The 7,401-nt window shown below is 46.1% G+C and overlaps 1 long non-coding RNA gene across 1 annotated transcript; it reads right to left on the bottom strand.

Moving 5' to 3' along the window:
- Nucleotides 1-419: 419 nt before the first annotated feature.
- Nucleotides 420-5,013, bottom strand: LOC128768565 (uncharacterized). Its single transcript, XR_008416252.1, has 3 exons — nucleotides 4,303-5,013; nucleotides 899-1,000; nucleotides 420-488 (listed from the first exon to the last, which is right to left on the bottom strand). It is a non-coding gene; the product is annotated as an uncharacterized LOC128768565 (long non-coding RNA).
- Between the last annotated feature and the right edge of the window lie 2,388 nt (nucleotides 5,014-7,401).

Raw genomic sequence — 7,401 nt, 5'->3', positions numbered from 1 at the left:
GCTCCATGTAGATTGCTCCCATATAGAGGCCGGTTCTCATATGCTGCTGTAAAGTGTAAAGTAAACTTATCATAGCACAGTGTGTCCGATCTGGTTTGCCCCCTTTGAATGACCATTTGACTGAGGGTTTAAGGTGAGACAGGAAAGCAGCCAAAGGCTCAAGGTACCTGAGAAGAGACCTGGGGTTCCTGGTCTAAGGTTTGGATGCTGCATGGCTCCACAGGACTGTATGAGAGAGGTGTTAACCAGCATCTGCGTACGCTGGTGTAATATTGAGAGCTCTCGTTCTCTCGCCCCACAATGGTGGATTGCTGGGCAACAGCTGTCATAATGACATTCTTTCCATCTGAAGGTTTACAGATGACATGGAACAACGAGGATAATTTAACAATTTATTCATACAATAATACGAAGATGGACAAGAACGATAACCAAGGACGTCACACCAAGCGCGGAGTGAGGAAACACGAATGAGGGCAGGGTAAAACCTGAAAACAGAAAACAGGCGATTAACAACGAACCTGACTAAAGGGGACAACCAAAGACACACTCAAGGCTCACTCACGAGGCACAAACAATGAAGAGCACTCGGAGGTGGATCAAGATATCTCACACACACACACACACACACACACACACACACACACACACACACACACACACACACACACACACACACACACACACACACACACACACACACACACACACACACACACACACACACACACACACACACACACACACACACACACACACACACACACACACACACGAGGATATAACTCTAACGTGGGGAAACAGTGAGCCAAGCCAATAACACTCACATGCGCAAAAACAGCGGACAAAATCTAGAGAAACAGGGCAACAAGAGAAGCGAGAAATCAAAGGGGTTTACCATTGGATGCAAGGCAATGATCTGGCCACGCAGACCGGAACCCGGGTGTAGAAATCCTCGCAGCTTAATCAGCAAACAAGCTCCAGCTGCGCGGCCATTAAGCTGGTGAAAAACACAGGACATGGAAACAAGACATGCAACTACAAAATAAAAGCATGGAAAGAAAGATGGAACTTGACATTTTTAGACTGAAGTGGGCTGTGGTGTGGTATCGTGACGCTGAGGTCGGCCTCCCATATTGCCTGTTGATGCCAAGGCATTGTGTAACAGCTTGAGATGAGCGACATGGTTATGCAGTTCCTCATTACAAAGTGCAGGGACACATAATTGCTCATCACAGCTCAGATGACAGGTGAACAACAAAGCGATTAAAGAAGCCAAACCTTTGTTTTGATTTGGTGTTGCATAATTTAGTTCCGGTTCAGGGCAGGTGGGCATAATGATGTGCTAGATGAGCAGGAGGGCTTCAGTGGGAGGACCTAGGGGCCAAGTAGGCTTCCAGAGGAAGAAAGGCAAGGTGGCATGGAGCTGGAGGGAGGCTGGTTGTTGGGGTGCACAGCTGAGTGATGGATAATCCACTCCATCTTTTATATAATTCTACTAAACCATGGTGAGAGCTTCTGTGATTCCCTCGAGTGGGAAGGTCCTCAGTAAAAAGGCTGTCATAGTGGAGCTGGGGCCCAATGTCTATCCAGCGATTGGGAGTTACGTTGGGCAACTGGTGAGGCTCCATGTAGATTGCTCCCATATATAAAGTACATACCTCCAGCAGCTTCACGCTCCGAGGATGGAAAGAGTAGAGGCCGGTTCTCATATGCTGCTGTAAAGTCAGGTGTGCTGGTAGCCAAGTAGATGAGGGAGTTGTGGGCGTGTTGTCGAGCTGAAACTCATCATAGCACAGTGTGTCTCACCTGGTTTGCCCCCTTTGAATGACCAGGGTTTAAGGTGAGACAGGAAAGCAGCCAAAGGCTCGAGGTACCTAAGAAGAGACCTGGGGTTCCTGGTCTAAGGTTTGGATGCTGCATGGCTCCACAGGACTGTATGAGAGAGGTGTTAACCAGCATCTGCGTACGCTGGTGTAATATTGAGAGCTCTCGTTCTCCCGCCCCACAACAAACTATACTTCTCCTGAAAACTGGTCACAGGCTGCAGATAAGTTTCTTTGAGATGAAGACAATGACTAGAGACATGTCATGTACACACCCAACAATATTTGTTGCTGCTTCTGGAAGCAAAACTATGTGTTTATGTGCTGTATCAGGTCTAACATGTTTCTGATGGCCATGCGACAGAGAACCACCCATGAGAAACATTAGAGGCTGAATTTGCAACAATGCTTTGCATTAACAGCCTCATGTGCTCCATTTCCGACCGAATCCAGCAACTTTTGAAAAAAGGACAATGGCAGGCATCTTTCATTGGGGTGGCTAAGGGACGACCGCTCCTCACATACAGGTGGCAATAACCAGAAATGACTTTCATTATTGTGATTGTTGCTGCTGGAGTGTTTGTTTCAGTGGGGTTTTAGAGTGAGCTTTTCTATTCCTGGTGTAGCACACCTGGAAATGACTCATCAATGGTATTTTTCCTTTTGTTTTAGTAAATTTGATGAATATGACTTGCACCAGGTTCTGCTGCTGGTTGGACTTCTTGATGAGCAATAAATATCTTTGCGATGATCACATGGTTTCATGTCATTTCCCAAGGTTTTGGTTTCTTTACGTGTAAGTAGATTAAATATGGCTGTTGATCACAAATGAGAGTGATGAATCAGTTCTATTGAATGGGCCCCGGGCCCATTTGTTCTGGAAAAGATGGGCCCCTAGACCAAACAAGTTAAGAACCCCTGACTTTAAGGAAGATTAAGTTAAAATCCAACACTCAACAAGCCTTTGTTGCAATTATTTTTCCTATACAAAACACGATTTGTGTTATATGACTCACTGTACTGACTGCCTATATCATTATAACATAGGCTCAGCAGGATCAATGAGTCGAACGGGGAGGTGGTTGAAAAGACTCCTGCCTGACCCTGGCCACGTCTGCAGATTCTCATGTTCCTGGACCATTGGAGCTCACACCTAGCTGGTACTGGAGCACATTGCACTTATAGGGTTGAGTGTAAATCCTTACAAAAGTGCTCTGATTCCCAGTTAACCTGTGGCCTTCCTGGGGCTCCTGTCAGACCCTGTGTCGGGTCAGGCCTGCCTCTCTCTTGACTAGTTCCATTTCCATTCATGAACTCAGTTTTGAAGGACAGCCTTGAGTGATCCACTCTTGCATCAGGCTCTAGTCTTCTGCAGCATGTTGATGACTTACTCATCTGTGCTCCTTCCATGGAGCAGTGTGAAGCTGACACAGTGGCTCTCAAAACTTCAATTTGAAGCTTCAACAATAGCTGATGTTTCAGCCATGCAGTCATTTGTGACACGTCTGTGGTCGACACATGGCGCCATCATCTCTGAGTCTGTGTGGAATGGGTCTGATGGGAATCCGTGTCTACCTGAACACCACAGCTGACTCACGGTCTGGACCTTGCATCAAAAGGAGGGATGTTATCAGCCTTTAAAACACATTGGTTCCCAAAAGTTTTTTTTGCTGAAAAGTTGTCATCAGCTTACCCACCTCCCAACCAGCCATTTGATGGACTTCATGGTGCTGACACCTTCAGAAGGTAAGACATTGAATAGAAAAAAGTTCTTGCTGAAGTCTTTCCTGCAAACATGCCAATAGTCACGCTGCAACAAAAGGGTTACCGACAGAAATAATTCCTCGATGGGGAATTCCAAGCCAAATAAGGGCTGATAATGGTGCTCACTTTGTGAATGAGGCAGTCAAGAGTTTTTGGGAAGATCCTGTAGTGAAAGTGACGGATTGTCTGGTCACGGACGCCTGCGTCTGTGACGTGGATATTATGAAAAATAATATCTCCTCGAAAGTTTGGGGCACCACCTGAAATATAGTTTCCAGGAGACTATTAAGCTCTCTTGATTAACACTTAATAATTAATTAACTGTGGTAACTTAATTAATTATTAGCGTAATCAATCTATTTATCTGAAGTCACTACTCGTGATGTAATGTCCTTTACTGATCAGAGGCTCTTAGATTGATTATAATACACTCCAAAGTAACGTGATCAAGACCAACGTAATTTTATAGATTTATTTAGGAATAAAAGAACAGAAAGAAACAGGAAAGATGCAGAAGTAGAATAATATGATCCCAACAATATCGCGATGGAAACGCAAACCAGTTATGAAGCAATGTCAATACTGCATCAGACGCGTATGTAACTGATGGGAAAGTTGAGACGTTCTAGTCTCACTGTCAACCTCAGGCAAGTAATAATATTACTAAACCCCAACACACCAATCTGTGCAGAGATGACAAGCGGCGGCTTACTTTGGCGATGAATGGAGGGATGAATGGGATGGATGGATGGATGAGAGGGTGATGAGTAGATGCAGAAGGTCGATTAGGAGGTGAGGGAGGAGGCAGGCGGCTTTGGAAGGAGGCGTCCTGGTTCTCAGCGTAGTGACTTGGAGGTGATGAGGACCCGCAGCTTCAGGCGTCGATGGCACTCTCGGATCGTCCTCCGGACCGCCGTGGATCTTTCGTCGCAGACGGGGTGATCGTAGCTGGCAGAGAGCGGCGTAGGACCGAAGGCGTATCTTTCTCTCGTGCCAGGTGATTCACCGGTCTGAACAACCTTCTAGAGTGGTCGCCTTAATGACACACTCCAGGTAGCGGAAGGTTGTTGGAAGTTGGACTCGCGTGCTCGTCACGGCCGCCGGCTGTGATCACGTGGTGTGACTGGGACGTTCCTGAAGGAGGCTCTGGCTTGGCAGACCGCTGTAGGACGAGGGCGACGTGCAACTTTGGAGAAGTTCTCGATCACTCTCACACTTGGATGGGCAGCGAGTGGAACGCTGGCACGGCTTCAAGGGTGGAGGAGAAGCAAGAGTCTTTGCAGGAACTTGAGCAGGAACCGTCGGAGAAGTTGGTTGTAGTTGGTTGTAAGAGGTGAAGTATCCAGAGGAAGCGGCAGAAGAAGAGGGGAGAGGAGCACAGAGGGACACAGAGGGCTGAACAGAGGGGTGAACAGAGGGGAACAGAGGGGTGGACAGAGAGGGGTGATCCTCTGTTAACTGGGTCTTTTAAACTCTCATGAAGAGTCTCCTTGTCCAGTCTTGATTGGTTGAAGGAGTTCCATCACCTATTGCTGATTGGACGAGGATTTCCAAGCCTGGCCTTCCTCCTCCTCCTCCTCCTCCAACGGGGTCGTAAATTCCAGTCTTGAGATGGGAGATTTAGATCCCCCCCAGTACCAGAGTTTTATTTGACAATAAAACATTACCTGAGTTGTAAAGTTGCTCACAATCTGTCAAAACTTTCCCATCTCAATTCAAGCATTCAAACGACACCAAACATGACCATTCTAGCACATTGTCTTCTTATAATGATCAATAATGATAACAATCAACTATTCAAAGTTTAACATCACATGTTCAGGGCATCTGGTTTGCTGGAATATCCTGTGGAAACCATGGGTTAAGTGGGAAACGAAAGTCCTTTTTCAGAAATACACATTAAGACACATTCACATACAAGTCTGTCTTTGTTCATCTGGAACCTGGAGAAGGGGGAGCTGTGTGTGTCCCCCACCAAACAGGGTTCACGAGTTGGTCAGGGTTTTTCCTCCTACGCCACAGCATCCTGGACTGTTGCTCTAGTCTCTCCCCCCTTTGACCATTCCAATGATTTATGGTCCTTATCGGAGGGTTCAGAAACCTCTGAGCTGCAACAGGCATAGTGGGAACCCAAGGAGATGTCTCCGAGTTGCAGTTACACATTCCAGAAAAGTCCACCAGGTCCATGCTTGAATCTCTGGAGAAGGAATCACTACAATCCTTTCATCATCACTGTGCTTATCAGCCGCTTTCTGCAGGCGCAGTTGTAGGAGAAAATGGCACAATTGAGGCTAAACTGATGAAATGTGCTGAGACTGGGTTGTCATGGGTTAAAGTGCTGCCTTTCATCATTACTTATGTATGTATACATATGAGGAGAGGAGCAAAAAGAAACCCGAGTCCTTTTGAAAGATTGTTTGGCAGATACTTCCTGCCCCGGATGGGACAGATCTGCATTCCTTCAAGCCTGGTGATTGGGTGGTCATTCACAGGGCTAAGCGCTGCACTGCCCCAGCCTCAACAGATGACCGGCTCCTCCAGAGGGAGGGAAAAAAGACGACCAAGTTGTCAAAGCGAGTTGGACCTCCGAGCAGCCGACTGACGGGTGGACTTCACCACAAGCTTCTGTTCCTGCTCACCTGCTCCATCTTTCAAACCGTGCTGTTGGAGAAGCAGAGCTTCACTGGAGATGCCAATGAAGCACAAAACCCCTTATACTATGAATATGTGGTATAGATATGCCAAAAACGTAGTTGGAAATATGACCGCTAAGCATGAATCAGGATGCCCCTGGCTACCCACACTTCCACCATCTTGCCTGTTTCCTGGCATCCTGTCTACCAGTTTCTCCAACCGTCTCCTGGAGTCTGATCTAAGGACTTGTTTTGTCCCCACACTGGGTGGGGCTTCTGGAGCCAGTCCATATTCCTGTGAAGTTGCCTCGCTCCATCAACATAGTAACTTTTAGAGACACAGTATATCTAGTGTATCGCTGTGCCAATGTTTCGATTCCATGTGCTCCATTTCAAAATCACTCAACGGTTCTGAAAAGAGTCTCTGAGCTTCCACTGACAGAGCAATAATTCTGAATAATAGATCACGTCCTAAGTTTAAAATTAGAACAAGAGGGGTTTAATATTCAAACTTTTCTTTTTCTTTTATCACTGCCTTACATGTCATCGAGTGTTAATATTTGTATTAGGGCTGTCATTAACAATGGTGAGACTTAAAGCCACCAATATTTTTGATGTGCAATCGACGCGTATTTTGAATGATCCTTTGTGTGTTAGAGATGACCTTCTGCACCACTTGTTTCTGTGCCCTGGTGCTGCTAATGAAGCTCACACAAATGCAGTAGGTCAGCACACTTACAATGGAGCAGCAGTGGAAACTGATAAGCAGCTTCTCCGACTGTAAAGTCTGTTCCTCCTGAGGATTCTCAGGTAGTGGAGACGCTGCTGCCCCTTTTTCACCTGCGCTGTCACCTGCCCTACTAGAATAAAGTGTAATTGCACATCCACTCACGATTTATTTATTTATTTTTCAGGCAAATTGATGCACTTTAAGTGTTTTCTATTACAAACAGAAACAACGTTGCTAAAGTTATTCTTTATTGTAAGTTGATATACAGAAGCTCTGCTGTATGCAGTCTGACCCTGCCTGCAGATGAGAACTATAGTCCATGAAGAGCAGTCTTGCTTCTGCCCCTGCTGTTCACGCTGACGTTGTAGGTCTTCACTTCACCTTTTATTTGCCATTGCCCAAATAATTGCAACCAACTACAAGTACACACCAGGGAAGATACATTTAC

Source organism: Synchiropus splendidus, chromosome 12 (assembly GCF_027744825.2).
Source record: "Synchiropus splendidus isolate RoL2022-P1 chromosome 12, RoL_Sspl_1.0, whole genome shotgun sequence".
NCBI lineage: Eukaryota > Metazoa > Chordata > Actinopteri > Syngnathiformes > Callionymidae > Synchiropus > Synchiropus splendidus.
Note: the sequence above shows the minus strand (reverse complement) of the source record. Positions and strands in the feature narration are given on the sequence as shown.